Source organism: Aegilops tauschii, chromosome 5, assembly GCF_002575655.3.
Source record: "Aegilops tauschii subsp. strangulata cultivar AL8/78 chromosome 5, Aet v6.0, whole genome shotgun sequence".
NCBI lineage: Eukaryota > Viridiplantae > Streptophyta > Magnoliopsida > Poales > Poaceae > Aegilops > Aegilops tauschii.
The window spans coordinates 135,471,474-135,483,228 of NC_053039.3; the positions used below are offsets into that span (position 1 = coordinate 135,471,474).

General features: G+C 50.0%; 1 pseudogene; it reads right to left on the minus strand.

The window, feature by feature from the left end:
• Positions 1 to 9,520: 9,520 nt before the first annotated feature.
• Positions 9,521 to 11,053, minus strand: LOC109757637 (SKP1-like protein 1; annotated as a pseudogene).
• Between the last annotated feature and the right edge of the window lie 702 nt (positions 11,054 to 11,755).

Sequence of the window (11,755 nt, forward strand, 5' to 3'; positions counted from 1 at the left end):
TCCGCACACTTGGAGGCCGAGTCGCCTAAAAGGGGAAAATCTCCTCTTCTGGAGGAGTCCACCGCCGCCGCCGACACCAGCCCGGCGTGGGATCCCAGGGCCCAGCCCCTGGTGAATTCGTGAGTATATTGAATCCGAGTACGTTTATGCGTCCAGACTCATCATGGCATAATATTTTAACCTGAGCCATATTTTTGTAGTCCGGCGAGGCCCCGTACCAAGCAATCCTCATCAGAGGATTCGCTGAGTTCGGATGCTATGGAGAGCGGGACGCCCCCGAAGGCCCCTTCCTCCAAACAGGTGAATAACACCGAGGCTTCGTCCCAGAGGGACCCAGCCAAGGAGGAGAGGAAAAGACCGTGAAGGCAGCGCCTGGAGGTCAAACTTCAGGGGCCGGACACATGGGGGAGAGAATTCCCATGGGAGCTGACGGCGGGGGCCATATTGAATTCGGCACCGAGCCGGATGCAATTCCGGAGACCAATACGGCTCCAGAATCAAGCAGGCAACCTTTCTCAGCTCGAGGGGGCATGCCTGTTCCACCGGCAACCTCTGTCCAACCAGAGGTGTCGGATGCTTTGTTTGGTGGCGCTGAAGAGCGCCTCCATCGTCGATGAACACCGTGCCCTTATGGGTGCGGTGATTGAGAAGATTCAGTCTGCTGAGAGTGGACTGAATGAAGCCTGTATAAGCCTTATAAAAGGTTTTGAGGTATGTTTTATGAGGTTTCGAAGAGTGTCATGGTATGGATAGTAGCCCCTGATACACTGTTCGGTGAAAGAAAGAACCGGACAGAGGATCAAATTTATGTTCGCAGGAAGACTCACTGGATGACATCTATTTCTCTTCTGTTATAAGCAGGCGTCTGTAGCGGCTGCTGCCTCTCATACTGCGGAGGTCTCCGGACTGAATAAAATTCTGGAGCGTGCCAAAGAAGAACTTGGCCAATTGAAACTGCAGTTGGGAGATAAACAAGGTATGCGCAAGTCTTGTTCGCATTTATTGCGAATGAATTTTCCGTATGATGAAATACGTTTCATGATTTGCGCAGGCTCTTAAGAAGGCTGTGGCCGAGGCCGAGAAAAAGGCAACCATTGAGCAGGCTCTTCGTGAGAAGCACGAGGCCAGGGTTATTAAAGCTGAGCAGGAGCTGCAAGAGGCCGTGAAGAAATGCGAGACCTTGGAGCAAAGTTTAACGGAGAAAGAATCCGAACTCACCAAGGCGCATCAGGCCACGAGCGATGCCCGGGGGGAAACCCAAAGCGCCCTGCAGGGGATCCAAGAGGCGAGGAAGATCGCAGCGGGTAAGGGTTTTTCCATGTAAAGCAAGTATTTGAGGAGAAAATTATGTTTCTAATTTTGAATTCGGATTTCTCCAGGGGTATTTGCCGAGCTGCCTGCAGCATATCCGATGCCGCCCAATTCTACCGAGCCGAAGAAAGGAACACCGTAGATAAGCTCTTCTGGTCACAGTATTTGGCGCCGAATTATCTGGTGCCTTTTGCCGATCAACTGAAACAGCTGATCAAACTGCATAAGGCGGCGAAACTAGCCATGAAAGATCTGGTTATCCGGCTATGGCCTGCCGAGCCGATTCCAAGCAGCTACTTCGGGCCCGTGAAGCGGCTTGTAAGCGCTTGCCCTCGACTTGATGTCATCAAGCGATCAGTCTGTATAGAAGGTGCGCGAATGGCCTTCGCCCGCGCAAAGGTGCACTGGGGGAAGATGGATGCCGAAAAGCTGATGACCGAAGGACCGCCAGAGGGGAAGGAGCACCGCAAGCCCGAATTATATTATGAGAGTATCCTGAAAGGATCCTACCTTGCAGCGGAGCTATGCACCAAGGACATTATATTTCCATGAATGCCAATCATGTTGTCCTTTGTAATGTTTGAACAAGGTCATTTATTTGTCGCCTGTTATATAAAAGTTTACCCACCTGTGCGGCCGTTTTATATGTTAAACCTGAGAGTTGGCCAGTCATCGGCTTCTGCCCCCACGTAAGAAGTACGGGGGTGTTCGGGATAAACCTGAGCACTCTTTATCCCAGTTTTGGGTCCTTCGAAGGAGGTGCTCAGCACAACGAACCAGGCAATCGGACTATAGGGCTTTATCACTCTCACTTAGCCATAGGAGCTTTAGTATGGTAGGCGCAGCCCCTGGTGTTCGGAAGACCGTACTAGGGGCTCTATAAGCACCTGATCGGAGAAAAAACCGATCCATCGCACGCTGCATTGGTTATGGCATTATGCGGGAGAAATCCTTAAAGATTTTGTGACCTCTCGAACAGCTGACCAGCTCTCGTCGTATCATGACAGTCAGTTTTCAGGTTTCTCTACTAAGGTGCTCGTCCGGAAGAACCGGGACACAATCGCAGTAGTTCTCCCAGTGCTACCTTAGCCGATATAGCGGAACGTAAGGTACCAAAACATGGGGGCTGGGCAAACCCAACTATTGACCCAAGACATGATTCGGAGCTGATGCATATAATGCTATAGGTTCGGGGTGCCGAACTTCCGTGAAGGTGTTCGGACTTTATTGCCGTGTTATGGGTAAAACGAAGCCCCTGGCATATTTTAAGGCATATCGCTATGTACGGATGCCACTTGACAAAATGATTTCATAAGAAATAACAGCAGGTAAACGTCGTATAAATCCACATGTTGTATTTGAATAGTACATCTATGCATATGGGTACAAGTAATGTGATAAAAAAGGAATATGACTACGGAACCTGCTGAGACCAGGGGGAAGAGGCTGAATGCGGATCCGTAATATAGCCGGATGGTCACTGCGGGGAATGTCCAAGGATTCCCTTACGCGTTCAAGCTGCCTCCGTGTAGCCTGTCCTGGTCGGCGCAAAGGTGAACCTGTGAAGGAAATGTAAGAAATATTTACGTGCCGGAGGGCGGTGGAGCCGCTGAGTTCGGCCTGTCCTGGCCTTCGCCGGAGTGTTTAGTTGAGCTCTGGACGAGCCGAGCTATCCTTCCGCGAAGTAGTTCGGAGTCCCTTGACGGTGTCCGGGAGCCTGGTCGTCGACTCGAGGTTCAGCTGCGAGGTGCTGCTCGTTGTTTCTGCTGCTAAGGCAGTGGTGTATTTATTGGTGCCGAGGGAAGGTTCGGCCTTGCCATTAACCGTGATGATGCCACGTGGACCGGGTATCTTGAGCTTACGGTAGGCATAATGTGGCACCGCATTGAATCGAGCGAACGCGGTTCGTCCGAGCAGTGCTTGATAATCACTGCGAAAAGGGACGATTTCGAAGATTAACTCTTCGATTCGGTAATTTTCTGGTGATCCGAAGACTACCTCAAGGGCAATGGAGCCTGTACAGCTAACCTCCACACCTGGTATAATGCCTCTGAAAGTGGCTTTAGTGGGTTTGATCGCCGAATGATCGATGCCCATCTTGCGCACTGTGTCCTGGTAAAGCAGATTTAGACTGCTACCTCCGTCCATAAGGACTTTAGTGAGGTGGAACCCATCTATTATTGGGTCGAGGACTAGTGCGGCTGGATTGCCCTGATTGGCGTTAACCGGACGATCCGTGCGGTTGAAGGTGACCAGCCCTAGTTTATATTGTGGGACGACTAGTTTCGTTGAGTCGCCATCCCTAAGGGTGCATATCTGGTCCGAGTTGGTAAGTTGGGTGGTATTTACCACGTTCACCGATTGAATATGCGGGGGAATTTCTTTTGCCCTCCTGTGTTCGGTGATCTGGGCTCTTCGTCGCTATGGTCGCTTTGAGACCCCCCTTCATCTTTGGCACCTGCCCTGCCGGCTTGTTTGAAGACCCAGCATTCTCTGTTGGTATGGGTGGCTAGCGTTTCTGGGGTGCCATGAATTTGGCATTGGCGATCGAGTATGCGGTCCAGACTGGATGGACCCGGATTTTTATTTTTGGGTGGCCCTTTCCGCTGACTGGACTTTGAGCTCCTGAGCCCGGCATTAACTGCCGTATTTTCGGCGTTTTCACCATATTTGCAGTGCTTGTGTTTGTTGCGTCGTGGTTTGCCGTTGCTATCCCTGGCTTCTGATATGCCAGGCTTGCTTGCTATATTGGTACTACGAGCCAACCAGCTATCTTCGCCCACGCAAAAGCGGGTCATAAGTGTCATGAGGGCTGCCATGGATTTTGGCTTCTCTTGGCCGAGGTGCCGGGCGAGCCATTCGTCACGGATATTATGCTTAAATGCCGCTAAGGCCTCTGCATCCGGACAGTCGACTATTTGGTTCTTCTTGGTTAGGAACCGGGTCCAGAATTTCCTCGCCGATTCCCCTGGCTGCTGAGTTATATGACTTAAATCGTCAGCATCCGGCGGTCGCACATAAGTGCCCTGGAAATTGTCCAGGAATGCCTCTGCTAGGCTCTCCCAACTTCCGATGGAGTTTGCCGGCAAGCTATTGAGCCAATGCCGAGACGGCCCTTTGAGTTTTAGCGGGAGATACTTGATGGCATATAGGTCATCCCCGCGGGCCATGTGAATGTGGAGGAAGAAGTCTTCTATCCATACCACGGGGTCTGTAGTACCATCATATGATTCAATGTTTACGGGTTTAAACCCTTCTGGGAATTCGTGATCCATTACTTCATCAGTGAAGCATAGGGGGTGTGCGGCGCCTCTGTGCCGGGCTATATCACGACGCAGTTCATACGAGTCTTGTTGCCGTGTTCGGCTCGGCCAGATTTGCTTTTAGTGTATCCGGCGTGACGATCATCGTCACGTGTTGGTGCGCGCCCCGTGATCCGTAGATCGATCTTGCATGTTTTGCCTTGTTTTCCAATACGTCTTGCAGGTCCTGCGTGTTTCCCCGGGCCTTGGTATTTTTGTTTGAGTGGCGGCGGGGTGCGAGTTGGACTTCGGGTTGATATGCCTCTCTGTCTCGGCCACGAGGTGGCCGATCTGCCGCATCATACGCTGGTGGTGTATGTTTTAATGCTTCCTCCTCGAGTCGAGGTAGCAACCCGCGCTTTGGGTAACTCTTGGTTGGGTGCTCGAGTTCGTATTCCTCGGCTGCCAGGACTTCAGTCCATCTATCCGCTAGCAGGTCTTGATCAGCTCGAAGCTGTTGTTGCTTTTTCTTCAGGCTGTTTGCTGTGGCTATAAGCCGGTGCTTGAAGCGTTCCTGCTCGACGGGATCCTCAGGCACGACAAATTCTTCGTCGCCGAGGCTCACTTCGTCTTTGGAGAGAGGCATGTAATTATCATCCTCTGATTCTCCGTTTGCTGCCTGTTCCGGAGGGCTAGCTTGTTCATCCTCCCGCTCGAGGTCTGGCTGGAGGGGATTATCGTCGTCTTCGGCACTATCTGGAGCGTTATTGTCTCTTGTGCCGGTATCACTGCTTTTGCTATGGCGAGACTTAGAGCGGCGCCGCTGACGTCGGTGCTTGGGTTGCTTCTTGGAGGGATTATCCTCCGTTGTCTTGTCGCCATCCCCTTCTTTGGGGTGTCCACCATGTATATGTCATACGATGAGGTGGCCTTCCAGCGCACTGTGGGCGGTGGTTCTTGTTCGTCTCCTGCATCGTCGTCCATACCGTTGATGTCTTCGGAGCCGAAGTCGAGCATGTCGGTTAAATCGTCGACAGTGGCTACTAAGTGGGTGGTGGGTGGGTCGCGAATTTCTTCGTCGTCCTCATCCCATTCTAACCGGACATAATTCTGCCAAGGGTCTCCTGATAGGGAGAGAGACCTTAATGAATTTAGCACATCGCCAAAAGGCGAGTGCTGAAAGATATCCGTGCAGGTAAACTCCATGATCGACGCCCAATCAGGTTCGATGGGCACGGACACAAGCGGCTCGGAGTCCGTGGCCGGGGACGAATCCAACGGTTTGGCAACACGGGTCTCGTAGGAGGTGAAGTCAGTATCCGGCGCTATCGCCACTGAGTGTGCGGCCTCCGTGGCGGGGTCCATCCACCCGTCTACAGATGGCACAATTTGTTCCGGATTGAGGGCCGGAGTAGTTGCAGGTGTGATCTCCCGAACACAGTCCGATGGCAGAGCTAAATCATGCTCGTCGTGATTGTGCGGCGCACCTGACATGGGCTCGAATCCGTCGAAGATCAAGTCTCCGCGGATGTCGGCAATATAGTTCAAGTTTCCAAACCTGACCTGATGGCCAGGGGCGTAGCTATCGATCTTCTCCAGATGGCCAAGCGAGTTAGCCCGCAGTACGAAGCCGCTGAACACGAAGATCTGTCCGGGGAGGAAAACCTCACCCTGGATCGCATCATTGCCATCGAGTTGTTCGATGATCGAAGGAGCCATCAAGCCTTGCGGTGATGGCACAGTGGAACTCTCAATGAAAGCACCAATGTTGGTGTCAAAACCGGCGGATCTCGGGCAGGGGGTCCCGAACTGTGCGTCTAAGGCGGATGGTAACAGGAGGCGGGGGACACAATGTTTACCCAGGTTCGGGCCCTCTCGATGGAGGTAATACCCTACTTCCTGCTTGATTGATCTTGATGATATGAGTATTACAAGAGTTGATCTACCACGAGATCGTAGAGGCTAAACCCTAGAAGCTAGCCTATGGTATGATTGTTGTTGTCCTACGGACTAAACCCTCCGGTTTATATAGACACCGGAGGGGGCTAGGGTTACACAGAGTCAGTTACAAGGGAGGAGATCTACATATCCGTATCGCCAAGCTTGCCTTCCACGCCAAGGAGAGTCCCATCCGGACACGGGACGAAGTCTTCAATCTTGTATCTTCATAGTCCAACAGTCCGGCCGAAGGATATAGTCCGGCTGTCCGAGGACCCCCTAATCCAGGACTCCCTCACCATCCTCGGCGAGGTCCACTCTGGTCGGGAACTGAGCTGCCCAACCTCGGAGTTGCGTAGGAGGCCCACGCCCAAGCCCACGCTGGTTAACAGCATTGGAACTGGCCAAGTTGACCGCCGTTGTCGCCCCCATCTCCGCTCCTACATCTCGGGCGTGCGTTGCCTCGTCACATGGGAATCGGCTCTATGAACTACTAGGCACCATGTCGGGGCCCTTCGCAGGCTGCAACGACTACGAGGTCGTACTGTCCATGTCAATCGTCGGCCTCACCTCCACCGGCGACCCCACGGCCAAGCCACAGACTCCGATGAGGAGTAGGATGTGGGAGACGGATGTGACCACGTCCGGCAAAGAGTAGATCGTGGAACACGAACATGTCCACAACTAATGAAGAGTAGACTAGGGTCAATTAACTTTTGCTATGTAAAAAAGATGCTAAATATTAATAAAAATGTTGTGTCCACTTTTATTTGGTGCACCGGGTTGGCTGAAAAATGCCAGACCTACAGAGGTTTTACATGCATTTTACAGATGTTTTCTAACTATAACCACTCCCCCCTTGGAATCTCAGGGGTAGGCCCCTTCCTCCCCCTAATTCCAATCATAAACCTCCACATTTGCATGTTCCCATCCCGTAACCCCCCTTAGAGCAACTCTAACCGATCCCCTATAACCGGTTAGAGGAGTAAAATTTCCCGGTTTGCTCCTCTAACAGCACCTAGCCGAACTCGTATAACCCTTAGCGAAGAACAAATTATACTCTTCGGCACCATGGACTCCTAAAATTACTCGGCCTCCACCCAGTCGAGTAAAACTGCATACTATTTTGCACGCCCGCGCCATCCTCAGCGTGCGTTGCGTCGTTGGCGGCGGCTACCCACCACCTCCCTTCACCCTCGCCGCCCTTATGCCCTAGTCCGAGGCTAAAAGTGCAACTAATCCCCGGGTGGTTTTGGTAATTATAACAATATATACTTCATTGAACTAATGCCTATTCAAAGATTATTTCAGGAAAGTTCAATGTAGGTATAGCAAGGACATGTGAATGTGGACCCCTCAAAATGCAAAGGACATATATTGGCAAAAGCTCCAAGACTCTACATTTTTGGTTAAGTGATCCAAGATCACATTGAGTCCATACGAAAGCCAATACTATTAAAAAGGGATGAGGTTTTGATAATGGGTCATTTCCGCAAGTGCTTAAAGATATTGCTCCAAAACCCTCAACCACACCCTCACAATCCAATCTGCCAAAAACCCTAAAGTTATTCTCGGTCCCACCAAAACACATACATCCGGACCCACCGAGATACATCAGACAAAGCCACTGCCTGAACCCTAGAAACTCGGTCTCATAGAGATGGGATTCGGTCCCACCAAAGTGCACCGGAAAACTTTCTGCAGTCCATCGACATCATTTTGAAATTACTGAGTGAAACCGATCGAAACTACCGAAGCGCTGATAGTGCTTAGGTCATCTCAAATAGGTCACACCGAGTAGATTCATCCGATCTCACCAAAGCATTTGAAGTTCAAACCTTTTACACTAATCAATTCCTCCGAGTTTTTGACCCGGTTCCACCAAGTTGTGCATAAAGGTGTGTAACGGCTAGATCTTTGGTGATGGCTATATATACCCCACCAACACCACCTACTCTCATAGAGAGCAACGAGTACGAAGCCACCACTTCCCATGTCCATTTTCTGGGAGAGAACCATCTACACTTGTGTTGAGATCAAGGGATTCCACTCCAACCATTTGATCCTTGATTTCTATACCCCTCAAGTTTCTTTCCACTCCAATCGTTCTCCCACCACTATGCCAAATCTATGAGAGAGTGATTGAGTGTTGAGGAGACTATCTTTTGAAGCACAAGAGCAAGGAGTTCATCCTCAACTAGAACAACTATTATCTTTTTGAGAGTGGTGTCTCCTAGATTGGTTAGATATCACTTGCGAGCCTCCAAAGCTTCTGGAGTTGAGCCAAGGAGTTTGTAAGGGCAAGGAGATCACCTACTTCGCGAAGTTCTACCCCGATTGAGGCTAGTTCTTCGTGGGCGTAAACCATGATGGAATAGATAAGGTAGCTTCTTCATGGACTCTTTGTGGGTGGAGCCCTACATGGACTCGTGCAGCCATTACCCTTCGTGGGTTGAAATCTCCATCAACGTGGATGTACGGTAGCACCACCTATCGGAGCCACACCAAAAATCTCGGTATCTTCATTGCGTTTGATATCTTTGATCCCCTCCTTTATGTTCATATGCAAAGTCTTTACTTTTCGCTGCCTACTATCTAGACTTGCATGTGTAGGGTGTTGCTTGACTTGTGAGAATCGCTAAAACTTGCCAAGAACTAAAATAGGGAAAAGGCCTGGTTTTTATTTGGTCAAGTAGTCCAATCACCCCCTCTAGACCTACTTATGCTCCTACAAGTTGTATGAGAGCTCTGGCCTCCATTGCATTGGTTTAGCCCTTGGGCCTGGTTGGCATTGAAGTCGGTCTATCGTCTGGCTTCCCAGGAGATGAGCCACACACAGTACATTGTACCATCAATAACTTCTTATAAGAATTATATGGGTATGTTACCATTTCAAATGGTTTATGCAACATCGTGTCATCTACCTTGAAGATAAAACATAAAGCATATTGTCTTGTTAAACAACTAAATTATGATTTCGGATTGGCTGGAGAGAAAATGTTACTTGACATGAGTGCTTTAGATGAATGTCGGAATTAATCTTATGAAAATACTAAGATGTTTGACAAGTGTTGGCCACTGACCACAATACTTTTTTTTGCTCACGCAAGCATAAACACTGAAGATGTTCACTAACACCACCTCATAGACTCCAGTACAATTACAACCAATTAAAACATAAAGAGTGCAGCTAAAAGGTTGACATGACGAATACTAAGCATTCATTCAACAACACCTAGATGCTCCTCTACTGAAATGCCCACTGGTTCTCCCTGCGGATCTTCTCCTCCTCCTCTGGCAAGTAGTCGTTCTGGATCTTGAAGAAATTACGAATCTCCTCCGGAGGTTTTCCGCTAATCATGTCTGCAGTAGTCTGGCAAGTCAGGTCCAACAACCCCTTGATGTTGAGGTAACTTGCTGCCTGAGAGGCGGCAGAAAGAACCATAGGGTGTCAGAGAGAAGCAATAATCTATAATGACAATAGAACATGGATAATTAGTTTGATTGTCTTGCATTAAGATGTGTTACAAGCTAATAAAACACAAAGCAACACGTGAAGTGACCTATCGTGTGAGAGAGAAGCATTAATATATGTAGCATAATCATAAAACACAAAACAACACATGAAGTGACCTATCATCTGATGTTTCCGCATGTTAATCACATACAATTTGCTGGCACAATGATAGTGCATCTGGTAAGTTCACACTGATCATAATAAAGCTTCCTAGGTTACGCATAACAATGACATACACATATTAGTGAAACATATCAGATCACAAGATGATACCCTAACCTATTTACTAGGATTTTGTATGGCCTACCAATGTATACATCGCTAATAAATCATAATCATGTATAATCTAAACCTAATCTAGTCCAATCGAATCGAACCAAATCTACCTTGATGGTTGTACGAGGAGTCGATCCAATCTAATATAAATCGTAGCAAGACGGGCACGCCCAATCTAGATTTGAGTGCCAGAAGGGGAACATCAAGAAAAAGTAGATCTAGAAAAACTAAATGGTCGAACCAAAGGATATCATACCTTGATGAGGTCAAAGTGGGTGTCAGGGTCGACGTTGATGAATTCTGCGTCCCAGATCTTGAGGTCCCCGGCTAGGGCGGCGGGAGCCATGGTGTCGGATGCAGCAACACCTGTGGATCCACTAGAGACATCGACTGTCTTGGCCATGACATGTTTGTTGCAGTACTCGATGACCTTGGAGAGGGCCTTGGAGTTGATGTTGGGGATCGGGATGCCTTTGTTGGCGCAGTCATCCTCGATCATGTGGCGGATGGTCTGCGACTCCATGGCGGATGGTCTGCGACTCCATGGCGACTGCCTCCTCCACCTCGAACTCCTCGCCGTCGGCCGACTTGAGCATGATCATCTTCTTTCACCTGCCTCTGCGGTCACCATCACTGCTGGATCCGGGCTAAGGTGGGGGCAGATGAATTGGGGATCGGGGAAACCCTAGAAACGCGGCGGCGGCAATGGCGGCAGAGGAGAGGAAAAGATGGGAGATTTGGTTGCTGCGGGGTGGGCTGGGCTAGGGTCCGTGGGAATTTATTTATTGAGTCGGGGCAACATGTGAATGGACACCTATCTATCGTACATCACAAGGAAATGAAGTCAAGTATTACCAAAACCAAATCGAACCAAATTTGGACGGGATTTGTTTTATGAGATCCGTAGGAGCAGGGGTCCGAGTACATATTCGACCGTCCGATCTATATGTAGTGCATGCAAGGCCAGTGGTGGCACTTTTACAAAAGGACTTCCGCCACTCCGCTCTTTGCTTTTGCACAAAACCCCTTTGTCTCCCCCGTGCAACCCCATCCCTCACCCAACCTCCTCCAGCCAGCCATGGATCCCGATTTAGCATGGTGGGCACCACACCACCGTGCGCCCCCAACGCCACACATGCCTCCTCTTTGTCGCGGCCGCCCACCACCACCACAACCCCCTTCTTCTGCCATCTTCTCTATGCCCCTCCCCGTCTCCTCCAACGCCGACCTTCGCAAGTATGTGACCAACGTTGTAGTTCCTCGATGCATCACGAATGTCCTCCTCTGTTCCAGCAGCCCCACCACCCACCATCACCACCACCTCCCCTTCCTCCTCCTCGGCAGTGGTAGCGGCTAGGCGGAACCCTAGAAGGGTGAGGAAGGGGAAACATGGTGGTGGTGGAAGATAGGAAAGATGGATGCTTTTAGTGTTGTAAGGTGGGTTCGGCTTCTAGGGTCCGAGTTGGGATAT